This window comes from Marmota marmota, unplaced genomic scaffold, assembly GCF_001458135.2.
Source record: "Marmota marmota marmota unplaced genomic scaffold, marMar, whole genome shotgun sequence".
Classification (NCBI taxonomy): Eukaryota; Metazoa; Chordata; class Mammalia; order Rodentia; family Sciuridae; genus Marmota; species Marmota marmota.
This window is the reverse complement of record NW_025999961.1, coordinates 12,939,088-12,959,267: the sequence shown is the minus strand read 5'-3', so window position 1 is coordinate 12,959,267 and position 20,180 is coordinate 12,939,088.

The following is a 20,180-nucleotide window of genomic DNA, read 5'->3' as shown; positions in this document are numbered from 1 at the left end:
CTCTGAAGTGATCAGAAATGAAGTTTTAGATAAGGCTACAACCACATTAGCATACGTCAAAATTAGATGATGGTCTCTTGAAGGTTTTCATAATTGTGTGTCCACACTTGTCATTCAACTCCACAATGTAGTTATTCCTTCTGCATCTAGGATTCCCCAAAGATGGGTGTACAGGTCTATACATGGAGAAAATGTGCCTTCCTTTGAGCTAAGCTGCTCAGAACCTCATGTCTATGTTTCTACCATCTTTCTCTCCAGTCTTCTCAAACTATTGTTACTCACTTGACAGATTGTAGAATGCTATAGCAGAGCTCTCGTTACCTCCTGCTTTCATATACTTGTCTAGTGAGGGCTAACTGATTGTCTTTATTTGTTTGTATTTCTATAACAAAACACCTGAGACTGGATAATTTTGGAAAGAAAATAAATTTATGTCTTAACAGTTCTAGAATCTGGAGTGTCTACTGTGTGGGTATCTGTTGAAGCCTTCTTTTTTACATTCTCACGTGGCAGAAGGCTGAAGGGCAAGACAGACTTTTTACTTTTTTTAACACTTTTATAAGGACTCCTAATCCCAGTCCTAGAAGAGGAGACTTCATGAAATTACAAGGCCTTACATGATCTACTACTTAATTCTATCCCATTGAACATCTGAATTTTGAAGGAAACACATTCAGACCTTAACAATGATATTGCACATATGAATTCATTATTCATAATCAATATTGTCATTTATATCCAGGTGGACTGCTTCAGACCATTTGATATCTAAATTGATGTTGGCCCAGGTGTGGTGTAATCCTAACTACTCAGAGAGCTGAAGCAGAAGGACTGTAACTTTGAAGTCAGCCTGGGCAACTTGGCAAGGCCCTGTCTCAAAATAAAACAAGGAAAGGATTAGGGATGAAGCTCAGTGATCAAGCATTTTCACAGCATGTATGAAGTCCCGGGTTCTATCATCAGCATCATAAATAAAAACATAAATTAACAAAAAAAATTTTAATAAATGATGTTGATAAATTCATTTGGATAGTTTCTAAACAATAGTGCCTATAAGTTTCTTGACAAGGATTCAACAATTTCATTATTTTTTATAAATATTTTCATTTGTAGATGTACACAATAACTTTATTTTGTTTATTTTTTTACGTGGTACTGGAGATCGAACACACTGCCTCACTCATGTAAGACAAGTACTCTACCACTGCACCACAACCCCAATCCATCAATTTCATTCTTGCACAATGTAAATTGTCTTGCATTCAGTGAGGGATTTAAAGTAATATATGGACTAGTAGATATGAAGATAAACACAGAGATGAAAATATAAATGATTAAATAAAGATAATTTTGTAATTATATCTGTTCTCACAAAAAGTTAAGTATAAATACTCAGAAAAAATAAATTACTGAACATAAGGAGCAGAGTGTCTTTTATTACTCATAAGGCATATTAGTAATATAAAATAAAATATAAAAATAAATATAAATATATATTAATATATAATATATACATATATAAATATAAAAATTTATATGAAATATATAAAAATATAAAAATAAGTTGAAGTGAGAGAATAAATACCAGAACATATCTATACTTTCACCATGTTGGACAAAGTTGAGCTACACATTGTGACATTACATTTTTCCCCACTAAACAAGTGACAAATAACAGCATTGAAATTCACCTCAATAATTAATATAAATTATAGAACCTTGGTATTTAAATGTTATTCACTTTGTTATACCACCCTATTTTTCTAGATTTTAGCTCTAAATATAACTCATAATTCCATATGTAAACAAACATTAAGATATACATATTTCGCTATCCATATATCCTGTAATAAAAATATGAATTGTGTCTTATTTAAAATGCTAGAGTAAAAATGAGGTTCATAAGATAGAAACCATTCTTCTCAACTAGATTACATTTCCACACAAATTATCTTCTCACCTTTATGCTTTCATTAAATTCTTCTGGCTCAGAATTACATGACAACTCAGGTCTGATTACATTTCATCACATGATCTTGAGAAAGGTTGTACTTTTTAGTCATAGTCTTCTTACCTATAAGCCAGGATTTGGGTTGGTGCCTGCTATCATCTGGTCTAATTCCACTTTAACTAGCAGAATGCAAGCACAGCTATCTAAAGGAACTGAAGGAAAAAATGCTATTTTGATTTATAGTGTATATTTGGGGTAAATAAAGTGATTCTCAGATTGTAACTATTCTCATATTTAATAAATATTGTTAAGCAGGAATTATCTAGTCATAAATATCAAAAAGCATGCTGCATATAAATACTGCACAGTACAGGGCAACATTGAACCCTCTCCTCTCTTGACATTATACTGCCACTGCATTTAAAACATTATTAATTTATTTTTTTATTTTCTTTTGAACATTTTTAACATCTTAATTGATCTCATTTATTCACTTCATCCATTTCCTCTTTTGGTCTTCCACATTAAGTAATCCCCATTTCACCAATATTCTGATGACCATTCATAGATTTTTTCGTCTGTGAGAGGAAGATTGATTTCCTATTAGTTTTTTCATCTTCTGTGCCCTGACTATAATATACCACATGCTTAGTAGTATGTGTTTAATAGAACTAAAGGAAATCAAGGTGTAATTCACCCACTTCTTTTTCTCCCTGCGTTTCATACTTATAATTGAACTGTGTGTGCATTGATCATATCCATATAAATGTTCAACACACATTTCAATTTCAATTTACTAAAAATATACCCTTCTATTCTGTCCTTCATATCATGCCCCAGACCTGTTCTGTTTGATTTCCTCACATGCTTAAGTCCATACCATCTACACAGTTATTCTTCATCCCTTACTTACTTTTTACACCTGATCAAATATCAGTTCCTGGAAATTTTAATTCCTATATCTCAAATCCATCCCTCATTCATAATTGGTATGCTGTTAATAATTCACATACAATCATCTCTAAATTGTGTTCCAGCCTCTAGTTATAAGCCATTGCAAAGTTTCCCAGAACAATGTCATCAGATCTTAAGCATTTATCTTCCACCTACTAAAAATAATTAAATAATTCACTAAAATAATTAAGAGAAATGCAAAGGAAATTTACACAAGTCATCATGATTGTCTAGGAAAATATCCAGCGGACTGACTTCCCAATCCATTTGTTTTGTCATTGGTATTATAAGTTTTACAAGTTAATTAAGGTATTTTCCCATTTGTAAAAATGGTGGAACAATAGAACTATCACACAGAGTTGTTTTGAGGATTAAATATATGATCCAAGTACAGTGCTTAGAAAATGTTAAACCTAAGAAATTGCTGAATACCTGTTAGATCTTACCATTTTCACTCTTCAAGAGATAAATTTCTTTGCTTTTCTAACATTTACTCAAAAGGTCCTATATGTATCATATACACAAAAGATTGAAATTGTTTGACTTTTCTATTACACTACATGTAACATCATATAAAAAAATTTGTTTGTTTTTCCACTCAGAGGAGCAGGGAATATGTTCATCTAACCTCCTTATCTTCCACACCCTAGAAAGTGTCTTGTAAATTGTGGCTTTTAATTTAATGCCTCCAGAACAGAACTAAAATGATTCTTTATTTCTCAGACCTCAACAGCTTGAAGGTACAAAAATGCCTTGCAAGAGTCACAGGCTTCCAAAGTTCAATGCTCACTTTTCAAAAGTTTCAGCCTCTTTCAATTCATTTTGAAATAGAGGATACTATCTTATTCTTGGAAAATTGTTTTCTTATGACAATGGCATCTGTGCCATTGTCTGGTGGCATTTTCAAACACCATAGTTATTCAGAATAGCAGCTAGGATGCTGAAATTTCTATTGCTGTAGATAAATGATGGAATCCATACTGAGTAGATTTTTCCCCTTAATAATTGGCAGAGACTACTGATATTTTCCCTAAAAATTGTAATATCTGATATGCTTACCTTTTCAAGATAATGGCACTGATATGAACTGACTGATATTATTTTTTAAAATTTTTTAATTGATTTTTTAGAATAAACAACAGTAGAATGCATTACAATTCTTATTACACATATACAGCACAATTTTTCATATCTCTGGTTATGGCTACAATCAGCTGTTGCCTGATATCAACATCGCTTATGCATTATCCGATTTGTTGTCTACTTTGTAATATAGCCATTGCCCAAATTATTGCTCATGCATTATACTCATGATGCCACAGAAAGTATAGATAACTTCCTTTTACTGACTTTTTATGTATGTGAGTATTCACTTCTGTATCTAACTGCCATTTCATCATGTTGTAAATAATTAGATTTGTTAGTAAATAAGTCATATGAAGCAATGATGTAAATATATATGTTTATATAAATATACACACATATCAACATATATGTGGGTATGTGTGTGTCTCCCTCTAAAATCTGACCCATGTACCTCAATCCAATATAAAATTTTTCACTGTAAGTATCCCAGCTATTTATGCAAACACAATATTGTTGTCAACCATCATTTTCACTCAGCTTTTTCTTCTTCCTCAGGAAAAATAAAAGTTTTTGTTTCCCAAATGAGAAATATTGATATATAATAGATAACAGATAAATAAACTTGAATATAAAGCCCAACAAGTAGCTATATACAGAGTATTAGGAAATTAATCATATGCTTATTATATAAATTCTAAACAAATACCATAAATTTGTCAATGTGTATTAGATAGGTAAAACATCTCTACTGTGTTAGCTTACAACATTTTTGTGAAAAACACAAATATATTGGACATATATTTAATAATTTAACATTGGTTATTATAAGTCCTATAAAGAATGACAGTTGGTCAGTGGTACAGAATTTGAGGGGAAATAGTTCTACAAAGAACTAAGAAGTGATAAGAGACACTATGATATTGCAATCACAAATTCAAGAAAAGAAAACAGAATGAGGTTATATTGATACTGTAAAATAATGCTAATTATTTTGCGCACTCCAGTATAACATCAAAAAACAGTTCAAATTATGATCAAAATTGTCTATATTGACTGGTAAGAGAAAAATCTACTTTCAAAGAAATGCACGTATTTTTAGATAACAATCATATTATTCCAAACATCAGGAAAAAAATGCCAAAATAAGTTAAAATTCACAAATTGTTTTGGTATAACAGTTTTTATTCATATTCTCATATACTTTAATTGCAAGTGTTTCTAACTCATTCTAACTCTAAGAGTTTTTCATTTGCAAATAAATTTAAATCCTTTCAGCCTTGACTTAAATTGAGAATAAAGTAGCTTTGTGCATCATAGAATAAAAGGCTTGTAAATGCTTTAGAACATTTCCAGATAGAAAATAGTCCATGCAAAACATTTTGATAAGTGTAAAGAATGCAAAACCAAATGTATTATTTTTGCATTTTAAAACAAATTTAATATAGAGTTATAATAAAAGTCAAATGAAAGAATGGGACTATATTACAAAATATTAAAATTATTTCCAAATATTATCTATGTACTCCAAGTATACCTAAACATGTACTTTGTTTTAATGTCTATTAGTCACAGTAAAATGATCATTTCTTTGTTATGGCATAACTAATACATTTCTTAAATAATTACATTTTCTTCTGAAATTTTGTTAATATTTTCTATAAAGGGGATAATATTTTTTTTCTGCAAGCCTCACTTATTTTTCAAATATGTAACAACTGTGAGCTAAGTGAAAGGGAATAGTTTAAGTTCTTGCCAAAAGCAATATGCTCAGATGGACTGTTATTAGTAGAAAAGTCAGTGAAAGACATTCCACCTTGATCTATTGATTGCCTTTTCTGTTACATATCCTCATTGCTCTCTTCAAATATGTTCTTCCAGTCAATATTAAATAGGTTCAAATACCTTTGATATTAGGAAGATTTATCCTTCACTGACCACATGTACTACTCAACAATATTCAAGCTATTATACTTTATATTTCTACTTCCCTATATTCCCAAACAAATATCCTGAAAGAGCAAACCAGTCTTGTTGTCTGCATTTCCCCTTATTGTAGTGGAATTCCCCTGTATCATAACTGCCTTCTAAATTTAAGTCTACGTAGGTAGATTATTCTTAATGAATCACCTATACAATTTAACTTTTATTTCCATTAATGTAGTGGACAATGTTCTTTTTTAAGATGTTCTCACAATAACCCTTCCCTATGGATGCTATTTCTCGGTTTTTTTACTCCATTTTCTAGTGTACTATATTTCATGGATAGTTTACTCATTTCATTGTTAGGATAGAGTAATTTTAAAAATCCAAATAAAGACAATATTCATAGACAGAGGAAGAACAAATATAAATGTAACTGATATGATATGTTTAGTTTAAAACATTTCATTCCTCTTTGTATCACCATGCAATGGATACAATTGTTTTATTATTTATTATTGTAGTTCCAACTCAATTTAATACACTTTCACATTCTTAAGAATCTTCTATGTGGTGAGATTTATAAATAAATGCTTTTAAGAAGAATTAAATCTGAATATATTCTCATATAGTCAACATAATGAACATATATTTAACTCATGATTGATGTATATTTAGCTAATTCCGTTGATTGAAATACAAATATCACAATAGTATGTCTATTTGTATATCTAGAAAAATAAGTACGCAGTATCTCCACCATTCACATCACAATATCTAGCATTGAATCTGACAACTTTTTGTTGTAAAATATTGTTTTAATTAATAATTGAACATTTTTATCAATTAAATATCTGTGATTGAAGACATATGCTAAAGAATTGCCTTCAATTTTACCTTCCTCTAGCCAACTGTAAAAAATAAACCATGAATAACTTTGAATTTAATTTGAAGACATTTAATCAATGTGGATTATTTGCTGCTCTAAGGAAATATACAGACCATTACATAAAATATAGTTATAAATACTAATTGCAATATGCTCTAGAGTAAACTTTTAAATTCTCATGTATTGGTTAACAATCATAACATTCATTGATTTGGAACTTGGGTGACTCATTTTAATTTTTTTTTTAGAGAGAGAGAGAGAGAGAGAGAGAGAGAAATTTTTTAAATATTTTTGTTTGTTTGTTTGTTTGTTTTCGGCGGACACAACATCTTTGTTTGTATGTGGTGCTGAGGATCGAACCTGGGCCGCACGCATGCCAGGTAAGCGCGCTACCAAGCCACATCCCCAGCCCACACACACACATTTCAATTTAAATATTCTACTTATAATCAACCATACTTTAGTCTACTATTGTTCATTATGTACTCCTTGCAGTTAAAATCATATGATTAAAATATCATTAAAGTACCTACAATAGGCATTCATCCAATAAACCCAGTTGTCTAAAATATATAACAATGTGAGACTTTCCAAAGGCATCTAAATATGGTGGCCTACTGGGTTTCACACTAACAATTGTCAAAATGTTTTAGAAGAGAAGATGTATGCTAATTTAATTGAAATAAATAATAAATCAAATGTATCCCTTGCATGGTAAAACAAAGAGGAATGAAATGTTTTAAACTAAATGTATCATATCAGTTACATTTATATTTGTTTTTCCTCTGTCTATGAACATTGTCTTTATTCAGATTTTTTTAATTACTCTATCCTAACAGTAAAATGAATGAACTATACATGAAATTATAGATTTTTTTTCATATAAATGGCTTCAAATAGATTTTTTCCATATAAATTTTATACTTTTCTCTGTATTTTTATTATACATGGCAGTCATCCATATATTATCATAAATTACTTTCAGAAAAAGTAGCAAGGACAACAAATGACATTGGAGGGGAAACACACACAGAGAATTTATTAGCACAAGTTTTAAAAGTGTTGAGAAAAAAATAAATATGTGCTATACTGTAATAGAATAAAATCTCAACTGGGTATGTCAATCTTGTTAGAAAATTTATATGAAAATTTTCAGTCTTAACTCTATTATAGGCTTAATGTTAGAACTTGAATGTGGAGAGATAAGATTGTGTCCATTCCTGTCTATGTGGTACTAAAGAAAGCATTTTTAGAAAGAGTTATATCTGTGTTGAAATAAGAAATAAAATTTTCATCAAATTTAAATTCACCTGCAAATAAAGGAGAAATATTCATCATTCATAAAGCATGATTACAAAATTTCAATTATTAATCTTACTAAGATTTACACAACTTTACTTTAATTTTTATTGCTTACTTTACTGTCAATTTGACCTAATTTAATAACAAGTTCCATTTGCAAGTTTGTAGATAATTAAAGCCTTTAATTTGAAAAATGTTTAAAACCTCTTTGAGCCATTCATAGCGGCATACACCTATAATCTTAAAGGCTCCAAAGGCTGAGGCAGGAAAATCACAAGTTCAAAGCCAGCCTCAGCAACTTAGCAAGGCCCTAAGCAACTTGTCAAGACATTGTTTCAAAATGAAAAGGGCTTGTGGTTAAGCATCATGGTTTCGTCCCTGGTACAAAATAACAACAATAACAAAAAACCTACCTATTTAAAACCTGAGTTTATACCATCCTACAAACATTGTTTATGGTGACTTATGTAAGATTACAATAAGTTCACATTTTTCGCATATCTTCTAATAGAACACCAGTAAAGGTACTTGAGAATCAATAATAAGATTATTGGGTTTTTTTCTTGATTTATGAAAGTATCCAATATTAAATAATTTCTAGCTATATAATAGCTAATTAATTCAGAAAATTATTTTAAAAGCCTTTCTTTAAAAATCTATAGTATGTTTTATTCCATTTTAATATAGATAATATCATATCCATGTAGTTTGACTTACATAATTAAAGTGTTGTTTATAATTTTGTTTAGACCTTTTGCTTAAACCAGAAGTATGAGGAAATAAATATAAAAGAATTGGAAAATCTGACCTGGCTATCACTATGATTTTTTATCCATAATACTATTAAATATATGAATGATGCAAATTATGGGTTTTAGATATACATTTTGATTATCAAGAATAGACTCTCAATTTTGTTCCAATGTTCTATTCTCTTATTCACATTGCCCATTCAAAAAGGTAGTCAAACAAGCAAATAAATGCAATGAAAAGCAAAGCATAACATATTAATGACTAAAATACATCCACCAGAAAACCTTTTCCGTATATCCACAAGCATTAATCACTCACTCCCTCATATTCCAAACACATGAAAATGCTAGATTAAAAAGAATAAATAGTGCTTAAATCAGGAACAAAATGAAAGAGATTAATTTTCACACTAGAAATAAGATTATATAACTCATGTCCAGATAGAGAAGTGAATTTGATGAGTTATTGATTCAGATATAAATTAGAAGTTGCTGAGTTCATAGAAGCAATCTGTGACCATTGCACAATGGTCTGAAATTTCAGGTTACATTTCCAACATTCTATTGCCTTTGATTTTTGAAGAAATATTTTCATGGTTTCTATTTCACTTCTGTTTCTCTTGCTCTCAATTTCACTCTAACAAGATTAGACAGTATATTTGCAATTTTACAATGAGATGAGTCAAAGAAGTAATCTGTATACTTAATTAATTAAGACATAAAACATTCAGTAAAATTTTCAATAACCAAAATAATACTGTATCATTACCATTGTTAGCAAAAGCTAAATAGATCAATATTACACAGATTAAAATTGGACCTATACTAAAGTCAGTTAAGGTAACTATGGAATATACTGGCAGTTTCAAATAAACAACCCTGCAACTTAAGAAATATTTTATATTTTCAAATTTCAAAAATTTCTGAATGTTGATAAATGCATAATTTTTCTTTTTAGCAGATTAAACAAGAATGCAAATATATCATAAAATAAGATATATTCAAGTTAGTGATATGTTTAAGGAAATTTTAATATTTTGTTTAATTATTCATAAATGTGTTTCAAGCATTTTCTAAAGATAATAAAATAATATTTTAGAATTTTTCTTGTATTTAAATAGACATTATCAATCTTTTACCCAGCACTATTATGTGTGTGTATAACATTTTTATGTAAGTTGAAATTCTATTCTCTCTTAATAATGTATTTCATCAGTATATTTGTATAAATTTAGGTCACAAGTTAAATAATTAAAAATGTTATAATCGTAATAAAAAGAAATTATTTTAACACAAAGTTCTCTATATACCTAATATCTTAAAGTATAGTTTGTACCACTAAACCATGTTCACTATTTTGATTGGATCTGTAGCTCTAATTTAGAAGTCCCTTTAATGGATAGTATAAACAATATGTTCTCTATGGGAATGTTTTAAACTAGGCTCTAAAGAATAAATTCCAACTCTAAGTGTTTTCTAAAATACCCATAAGTGATCCTGCTATTTTTACTTGTCAAGAATTTCATGTTTTCTTGCCTGTTTAGTAAAACACATATTTCCTTTCCATCAAAAGTGAGTTCTTTTGCCGTCATCAAGTTGAAATATTTAACCTCATTAGCAATATTGTTTTCCAATTACTGTACTAATTTCTTTATGTTAATAAATAATATATATCTTACTGCTTACACAGTCTGTATTATGGCTCTCAATTTTGCTTAGAGCTCTCTGTGGTTCCAGGTTCAATTATCTGATATCATCTGAATTATGTTCTCATGCGTTATTTTTTCAGTAAAGCAATATTCTGTTCAATGTCAAGGTGAGAATATTTATAAAATAGGATATAATAAAGAGCTAATAATAAGTAATCTCTTTTCCCATTTCCAGTCATTTGCAAATTTTTCATAAATATAAACTTAGGGACTAGTCATGTGCTTAGAATTTGACACTTTATGAATTATGAAAGTTACATACGTAAGTATTTGACTTTTATTAAGAACTTCTAGCTTCAAAATAATAAATAATAAACATTTTTTTTCAATACCTTCTAAAATTCATCACTACATAAGACATTTTGGAGGTTGACATGACATGCAGGTAGCCCTTAAGCTCAATGTACAGTCCGGTAAGTCTACCACATTTATAAGTTCTTCTTCCTCAGATCTAATCATTCCTGAATTGAAAACATTGGGAAAAATGTATGAAAATTCCTAAAATGCAAAAATTCAGTTTCTCATGTTCTAATTGCTACACTGAATATTTTATATTCATATATAAGCCAGAGGTGATACCTTGGAGGATACTGATAGGTTATTTTTAAACACTATACAATTTTATATAAAAGATTTGAGCATCCATTGATTTTTAAGTCTGTAGCAGGTACTGTCATTCATACCCCCACCTCAAAATACAGAGGGACTACTCTACCTACAATCTCATAACAACTAAGAAATACCATATGAAAATATATTAAAAAAATACTATTAGTTATCACACAAGATAATTTTGTATATTTAGAAATAAAAGAAAAATAGAAAATAAAAAATAGTAAAAATATACGCTAAAAATAAAATCTATTGAATGTTTTTCAAACCTGAAAGTTATTTTCACACACTGAACATGGAATACACAAATTCCAGGTATGTGGAACTGTACACACAGACACATAGTTTATATTACATGTAAGAGATTGCAAGAGTATGAACATAATTTAGCAGATATTTCCATTAGGCAATGATTGTGACTACTTTTATACAGTGGTCTAAGTGGAATAAAAAAGCTGCAGTTTTCCATTTATTTTAATAATCAAGGCAATTGAAGAACTTTTTCTTTGTAAAAGTTAGTAATGACTATATGGGTAAAATGCAGGTAAACACTTAAATGTAAATCCCTACATGCACAGCAACGCAAAAGGTGGATATCTCTGCCTTTCTGTGTCTGTGTATGTGTTTGTGAGCCCATCTTTGCACATATGCATTATATGGTTTCTAATCAAATAAAAGGAAAGACACAATGGGTAGTTTCCATATTTAACACTAGGTGACTGGAAGAATTTTCATGCCTAGCATTCAAAAAAGGAGCTAGGAATGTAAGCTCCTATTTTCAAAGGGATGACTGCAAATCAGTACAGTGTCAAATGTGTTTTTAACTGACTACAAAGTATTTTTGGACCACTTTTTCCAAATCTGTGCTGAAAATTATTTTTCTCTGAACACATTTTATCCATATCTACAGGATAGTCTGTTTTCATCTGAGCTTTATCTACTTTCTCATATAGAATAGTTTGTATTCCAGTGAACAATTAAGAATTGCATTTTTGAAAATCACTTTGAAGTAAATATCTAGCTTAGATTCTGCCCATGAGAGGTAATGAAGAGAGATTCAGAATTCAGAAGGAAAGCAAATCTTCCAAAGCAGCTGGCACAACATGCGCATGTATTGGTCAGGTATGAGGCTGAGATTAGTAAACTAAAGTTTGTACTTTTGAGAATAGCATAAGTGAAGATCTCTAAAATCACAACAAGATGTGTCAACTTGTCTTTTTCTTTGGGTAAAGATAAAACAGACAAGGTATGCTTATAAGAGATTAGTTACTTTAATTTAAAATGTCACTCACTTGAGGAACTTACACAGTGCACCCCATAAAGGAGAGATAAATGGTTAAATTATTTGACCAAAGAGGGATATTCTGACCTCTACATATAGGGAGACTTAATTGATAAAGTGGTCACCTTGGAACTTGATCATTATGTAACTTGATCTCCAAGAAAGTTGGTAAACATTTTCCCAATTAACATAAACTAAGAATGGCTCATGGCTTTGAATCTCAAGCCCCCCCAATATATACTATATATATAATTTATATATTATTATATCATAATATTATTATATATTATATATTATTTTATATTATTATATATTATATAAACATATATATTTTTATATATATATATATATATATATATATATATATATATACACAATCAGAAAGCTCAAATGTGGGCACATCACTCAACTTCTCTTTTCTGTGAAGTGAGGGTTACCCACCTTCATAAATTCCTTTACTGCCCTTAAATAAAATTTTACCTATGCCTTCCTTACCTCCTTATGCTATAATTCCTTCTGTGATAAATGTCACAAACCTGGATTGTTTCAAGGTGAGGATCCCTTTCTTAGGAGTCCATGGACATCTCTCTGGTGACAATGCTTACAGCAGCTTCCAAGTGAGTTCCTGTGAATTATTTTCTTTGAGTGTTTAGGCAAGTGATGACATTGCAGATGATTTTCTTATATTCAAGAAGACTTGGATTTTTAGGGAAGCAGCAGTTCCCTTGACTTATGCAAATACAAACCTCCAAAAGAGACAAAAACATCTAATTCCCTGAATTAAATATTTTCTTTTTTTAAATGTCTAGACCACATTAGAATTTTTTTAAAATAAATTTTAACTAATAAATCATCCTTTAAATTTTATTGTGGTAAGAACATTTAACATGAGTTCTAAATAATTACTGTACAATAAATTATCAGTATAGATACATTGTTGTTAAGCAGATATCTAGAATTTATCCTCTCAGAAATTATATAACCATTGATTAGAAACTTTTGGCCTTACTGAACCCAGGAACAGGCTCCAGACATCTAGGGGCAACCTAAGGTTGTAGGGCCTGCAATATCACTCTTATTATTCATTCCATAGGGGTCACAGAAAACCTAGCTACCTTCTCCTTGTTTGCTTTAAAATTTCTCTCTATACCCCAGCTTTCTTTATAAAGTGCAATACACTGTGTGGCCCTACCTGGGGGCCTTTTCTTTCAAAGCTGTAACAAAGAAGCCACATTTCATCTGAGTATCACTGTGTTCTGTCTTGCCATCAAAAGAATCTTTAAATCTTATAAAGCAATGAAGGGCAACTATACAAGCAAGTGGGTAATGAAGCAGCAAACCCTATTAAGCAAAAGTTCTATTCTGACAAATGAATGGGATAATAAGGATTAGCTAGAAATTCATGATGATGCAAAGTGCACTTTGAAAAACTGCTTCAAAGACAAAAGGACGGGATATGATTAGAGAACCATATGGTATTGATTATTTTACAAAAGCAGGACGAACTTGAGATATAAAATGCAGTGGCTATTGACTATGTTAACAAGGTATTTTTGCTCACACAGAATGTTCAAGAGACATAAAGACAGGATTGGTCTAATGGCAATAATTGACTGAAGACATTATTATAAAGTCTCAGGGTGACCTCAGATGAAATAGGTTGTGGGTCTTCTGTTTCCACATAAATCAATTCCATGGCATGAAAATTGCTTCCTGATATTATAAAATTCTATTTTATAGTTTATTTTTCTCAGTGACATTTCTGTGCACAGAGATTACAATCTCCTGCCCAGGAATTAATAAATGTTTTCCACACTTAGATTTATATCTGGTTCCTTGTCCTAGTTCAAGAGTGCCCTTGTACATTTCCTAGGTTTCAAACATTTTGATCTCTAGGATACATGAATGTAGTTTATTAATTTTCCTTTTTTGGTCATATACACAATAATTGTAATATAAATGTGTATGATTTTTAATTAATCATAAAGTTTGATTATCATTTTACTTGAAGTTGGGAATAAAATAGAAAAAAAAATACAGTTGCTACTCCTCCATCATTAAGGCCTATTTTCAATTTTTTTCCTCAATTATTTCCCTGTGGAACAGGCTTCCACAAGAATCCTGCCTTAACAGAATGGAAAATGCAGGCCAGAAAGTCTAGAGACTGCATCATTAGCTAACTGTAGAGGCTCTTGTGCTCCCCAGCCTGGCCTCAGCTGCTCTGCAGTGCTCCCTCAGGCCCCACCTTATATCACGCGCCATTTTGAGTTTTTTATTTATCTGGCTCACTCTTGGACATCAGATTTTTTACTTTCATATTGTCCATCTTTGTCACTGCATTTTAACCAATGTGTTATTAATATTTATTTTCAAAGTTATTTCCAAAATCTGAGGCAATTACCAGACTTGGAATTACTTTTTAATTATTGTTCATATTAAGCATCTCAAATTTATTAAAAATAAAACAAAACAATGAGAATGTTGAGATGTTAATGCCATACAGAGTGGGTTTCCTGCATCTGATGGAAAAGCTAGGCTAACCAGTTTTATCTGGTCAGAAAATACAGTAGTTGTTGAGTAACTATCAACAAGGAAACTTTCAACTGTGTTGGTAAAGTATCAAGAAGTTTGAAGTGAACTTTCAACCAACAAACCAAACTTGGAATGAAAGTATGAAATAATAATTTGTAGAAATATAAAGTATGAAATAATATGAAATGAAAGTATTAAATAATAATTTGTAGAAATCTAAAGAAACTAAATTTTAACATAAAAGTGAAGAATTTCTTAGGAAAATATTCTTTAGCAGAATTGATCACCATCAAACCATAAATTGTGTGATTTTTTTTTTTTGGCAAAACATTTAAAAGTTGTCTACAAGACTGTCTTTTTTTTTCCTCCCTGAAGGTTCCAAAAAAGAATTAGGTTTCTTTCCAATCATCCCAGTGTCTAATGGCTCCCTGAATTTCTTCACTCATGACCCTTCCTAGTAAGGAAGCACAGCCTCTACCTTTCAAGAAATTTATATATGTATATAAAATATGCAATTTTTATTGGCCTGGACTTTGTTCTTAATGCTTAACTTGTTTGATCCACAATAATAAAGACAAGTGCAGAAATTAATAAAATTTAGTAGAAATAATAGAGACTAGACCATCTTTGCATATATTTAGAAAGAAAAGTCAACACAGAAATATTAAAGCAATTACAATAAAAAAGTGGAAAAATATAAATTATCTCTCAAGAGATTTATATTACTTGGGTGTAGGGAAATGCTTTGTAACTATATCTCAATATCCAGATGCAATAAAGAAAAATATAGGGGTTGGGGTTATGGCTCAGCAATGGAGTGCTTGCCTAGCACATGCAGGGCACTGGGTTTGATCATCAGCACCACATGAAAATAAAATAAAGGTATTGTGTCAAAGCATAATTAAAAGAAAATATTTTAAAGAAGATGAATCTGACAAGAAAGTCTAAAATTAAAAAAAAATAAGAAAATTAAGATAATAAGCAGGGTAGAAATTATCTGTGACACTATCACAGGATGTTTTCAAATCTCTTAAAATTTGTGGAAATGTTAGCAAAAAAAATGTATAAAATATAGAAAGTGAATATTCACAAAAAAGAGGAGAGATAGAAATTATATGTGTGTATGTATTCAGAAAATTATACACTGCCATAACCTAAATGAACCTCAAAAACTTTATGCTTCAGAAAAGAAATCAGATTTTAAAATCAGGCATTTTATAATTCCATTTATATAAGTGCCCTCAAATGACAAATATACAGAGATAGAAAATATTCATCTGGGCTGTGAGTGGAAATGAGATTAACTGTAAGTAGGTAGGGATTTTCCTGGAGTGATACAATTATTCCAAAATTAAATTACAGTATTTCATTGGTTGGTAAATTTACTAAAGATCATGAGTTGTATACTTTATGGAATATAAATTAAATCTCAGTAAAATCATTTTTAGAGAAATGAAAGATAATTTATAACCTTGTATTTTTCATAAATAAGCATAATTTTATGAGAAAGGAAAAAGCTAACTAGTTTTCAATCACAAGTTAGAGCAAGTATAGAAGAATCCAGACTTTGCTAGGTTAAAAAATAAAAACTGTTTTCACTCTGTCTGTTCGAGCCTCTTGCATCCATGAAAGGTTTTCTATGTAATAAAAGATTTCATGGTAATAAGCAAATCTATGATATGCACATGAATCCTTTTGTTAAGGCTTTTGCATACCCAAGAGATGCAAAAGGTCATTTGGACCAATGGAGGTGTGGGGCCCATCAGCCTTCATGACCAAAGAATCATAGATGAAGTCCATGAAAATCTGAAAAAAATAATTATAAGTTTTGCCACAAGGTATAGAATAAAATGATGAGGCTATCACACAGGTAATGAGGTTGCTTCAACAGGCCATAGATACCAACCTTGACAAAACAGTTCTGAGGTATTTTAGAAGGTAACATGCTCTTTGCCCTCTCTACCAGCTTCTGCTGTTTTGAAGTAGGCTGGAAGTTTGCTCAAAGGCCATGTTTCCTAATATAATTTTCACAAGTGGTCAAAGAACATGATAGAAAAATATGGCTATATCATATAACAGAGCTAATAGTAATGGGGTACAGTGAAGCACTGAAGAACTATCATGGAGCAAAACCAAGACTTAATTAGGGCACACATCCTATGTACCGAATAGGAGGCCTAGCCACAATTGCCTAGAGAAATTGGAACATTTCTATGGGAAAATATTGCTATGAACCTTCTATTTCTTCTGTTTCAAACAGGAATAGCACTATAAAGTCTTATCAGTTCAGAGAATTCCAAATCAAGAGGACCCACATCAGAAGCTGTAGATTATGCATTCCTGAACTATAATCTTGCTGGAAAAATAAGTAAATAACTGAGGTCTCTAGAATAGAGATAAAAATATTTTGCAATGCATAAGAAGCATAGATAATTGTAGATGAATCCTGAATATGGTATAATGACATCAATGGTTTTCACCTTCCTTGTAATTTGCATTTGCCTTGTTATTTCTTGGTTCCCTTCTGCTCTGACTTTGACCTGCTCTTGTGACTCACGTTGGCTGATGGGTTATTGACCAGAGATGATGCAAGAAAAAGCCTAAAGAGCTTGCACATTTCTACTTGTGCTCTTTCTTTCTGCAATGGCTATGATCCAAACATTCTCAGGAGAGCCTACTAGTCCCTGGGAGGAAGAGAAACACACAGAACAGTTGGGTCACCCCATTTGTTCACCATCCTAGACCCTATGAGCAAACCTGTCCAAGATCAGCAGAGACTCCTAGTTAAGTCCCTAAATATGTCTGCAGCATATGCTTATTTGCTTAAACAACTGAGATACTAACATGATTTGAATTAATCATCATATATTTACATTAAGAGCCCTCTCAATCTTGTCTCAAATCATATTACATTATTTGAAAAGCTCTTAGCTAGTAATGTCATTATCTGCTATCTGGACTTATATAAACATCTTAGTTCTGATCTTATTTATGTGTATAACTTCACTTTAATTACCAGTGTCATACATTGACTTCAGGGAATAACCAATATTTTAAAAGATTGCTATTTTTTAAGTAGTTTATATTTTGCCATTAAAATATTTGAAGTAATGAATTTTAAATAGAAAAAAAGTTATTCAAGCATAAAACTATTTAACAACATATTTCTATAACCACAGATATTTTTGTTTCCTAAGAAAGGTCACTTGAGTATTAATGTGACATTTTGAAAACTGTGGCTGTTATGAAATAAGATCAATTTTAAGCCATTCATCACACAGTATTAAAAGTCCATGTTTATCCAGTTCTAATTATCAGTCCATTCAGTCATGTATACTTAATTATTAGTTCTGAATATGACCTTCTATTCTCTTCAGGAAATTAACATTTTTCTGCTTATGCTTGCGTGAGATGTGGACCTTTTTTTTCCAATTTTTATGTTGAAATTTGCATGATTTTAATAAAATTTCTATAGCCTGTATTTAGGATTTAAAACATGCTTTCTATGTTTGGATTTAACTAATGGATATAGTTATGCATTTTTATTTTATCTTTCACATTTCATTAGAGCATAGCTTTGTGATGTATTTATTGTATGATTTCTGTACACCACACCCCACACTAAAAATATGTACTATGGATAATGTGTTTTCTGCCATATTTCTTCCTTACAATTCTACTCCTGCTGGAACACCCAAGCTCATTCTTGTTGTTCTATGATAAATCCAAGGGTTTCTTCCTTTGGAACACATTTTTACCCAGGTGCACTGAAGCAAGACACTTCAATATTCTGCCTCAGGAATGTCTGGGTGAGAGATGGACATCAGCTTCTCCATTCAAAAAACCTTGGGACTCACATGGACCCATGTCAAATTCTCTGAAGAATTTTCTGAAAAATTCTTACCTCAAAGCTGGAATGATTGATTCTGCAGCCAAACATATATTAGGCAGTAGAGAGAGGCATTAGTGTCCATTTCTTCAGTTATGACAATTCTGGGTTTCTTAAGCTAGTGTTGATTATTAAACAGCTGTGTACTACACACAACTTTCCAACAAAATAACAGCTTTTAAGTCCTGTGATTCTCTCTCATGCTCCACCAGAGATTTTTGCTTATACAATTTGAACACAAGAACAAGTTGAGAGTTATGAATCTCAACAAAGTTGTGGATTTCAATAGTCATTAATAAACCTTGGAGAAGGTGTCAGTACCAGCAGTCTGAGGCTTGCTTTAGGATCATCCTCAGCTTTGTAGTCTAGCTGTCAATCAGGAGGCAATCAGAAAATCCACTCACTTTTACAGTTATATAAAAAATTGAAATTTCATGCAGTGGTTATTTTTAAAAATGTATGTATGCTTCCATGAGTATCTACTTGTTGGTTTTTTTACTATTTAAAAATACAAACTAAAAGATTCTACTAAAAAAAGGGGGGGAATCAAGTATTACTGAAAAGTCATATATAAACTAGAGAGAGCATATTAGATTGTTATTTCTTTTGTAACAAATAAGTACCACCTTAGTTGCTGTAAAGGTGAGTTTTGAAGAATACAAATTTATTATCTTACAGTTCTATGGGTAAGAAATTAAACAGATCTTATTGGGCTAAGCGGTGTGCATTCTTTTCTGTACGCTTTTTGGGAAAAAATAAATTTCTTTGCCTTTTCAAAGTTCTTGAAACCAATATATATATTTAAGCTGTAGAGGTTTAAAAAAGAAAAGGGTAGACTCTCTCCCTGCTCCCTACTGGTTTAGTGCCACAGTCCGGCTGCAGCAAAATAACCGGGGGGTGACGAAGAACTTGTGTAGATTGATACAGCAGGAGTGGGAGCCGTTTATTGTAGGACAACAGAGGTATTTATACATTTCACACAGCTTATCTAATTAACATAAACTAGATACAGCAGTCAACCAATAAGGAATCTCCACACTTAATGGCTCGCTGGCATTACTTCACAAACCACTCCCTCTGGCAAAATGCCAGGCGCCATCCAGACTTGTTTACAGACTCTAACAGTTTAGAATCTTCAATGGTGAATCTTTATGTTTATTTTAAATATTTCTGAGGTTCTGTTAATTTACAAGCATTACTACAAAAACTATAATAATGTTTGTGTAAAGGCAATATTTTTGGTATTGGGATGAGCATCAGTGAGCATCAGTTAGCTATTTGAATACATACATATATATATAT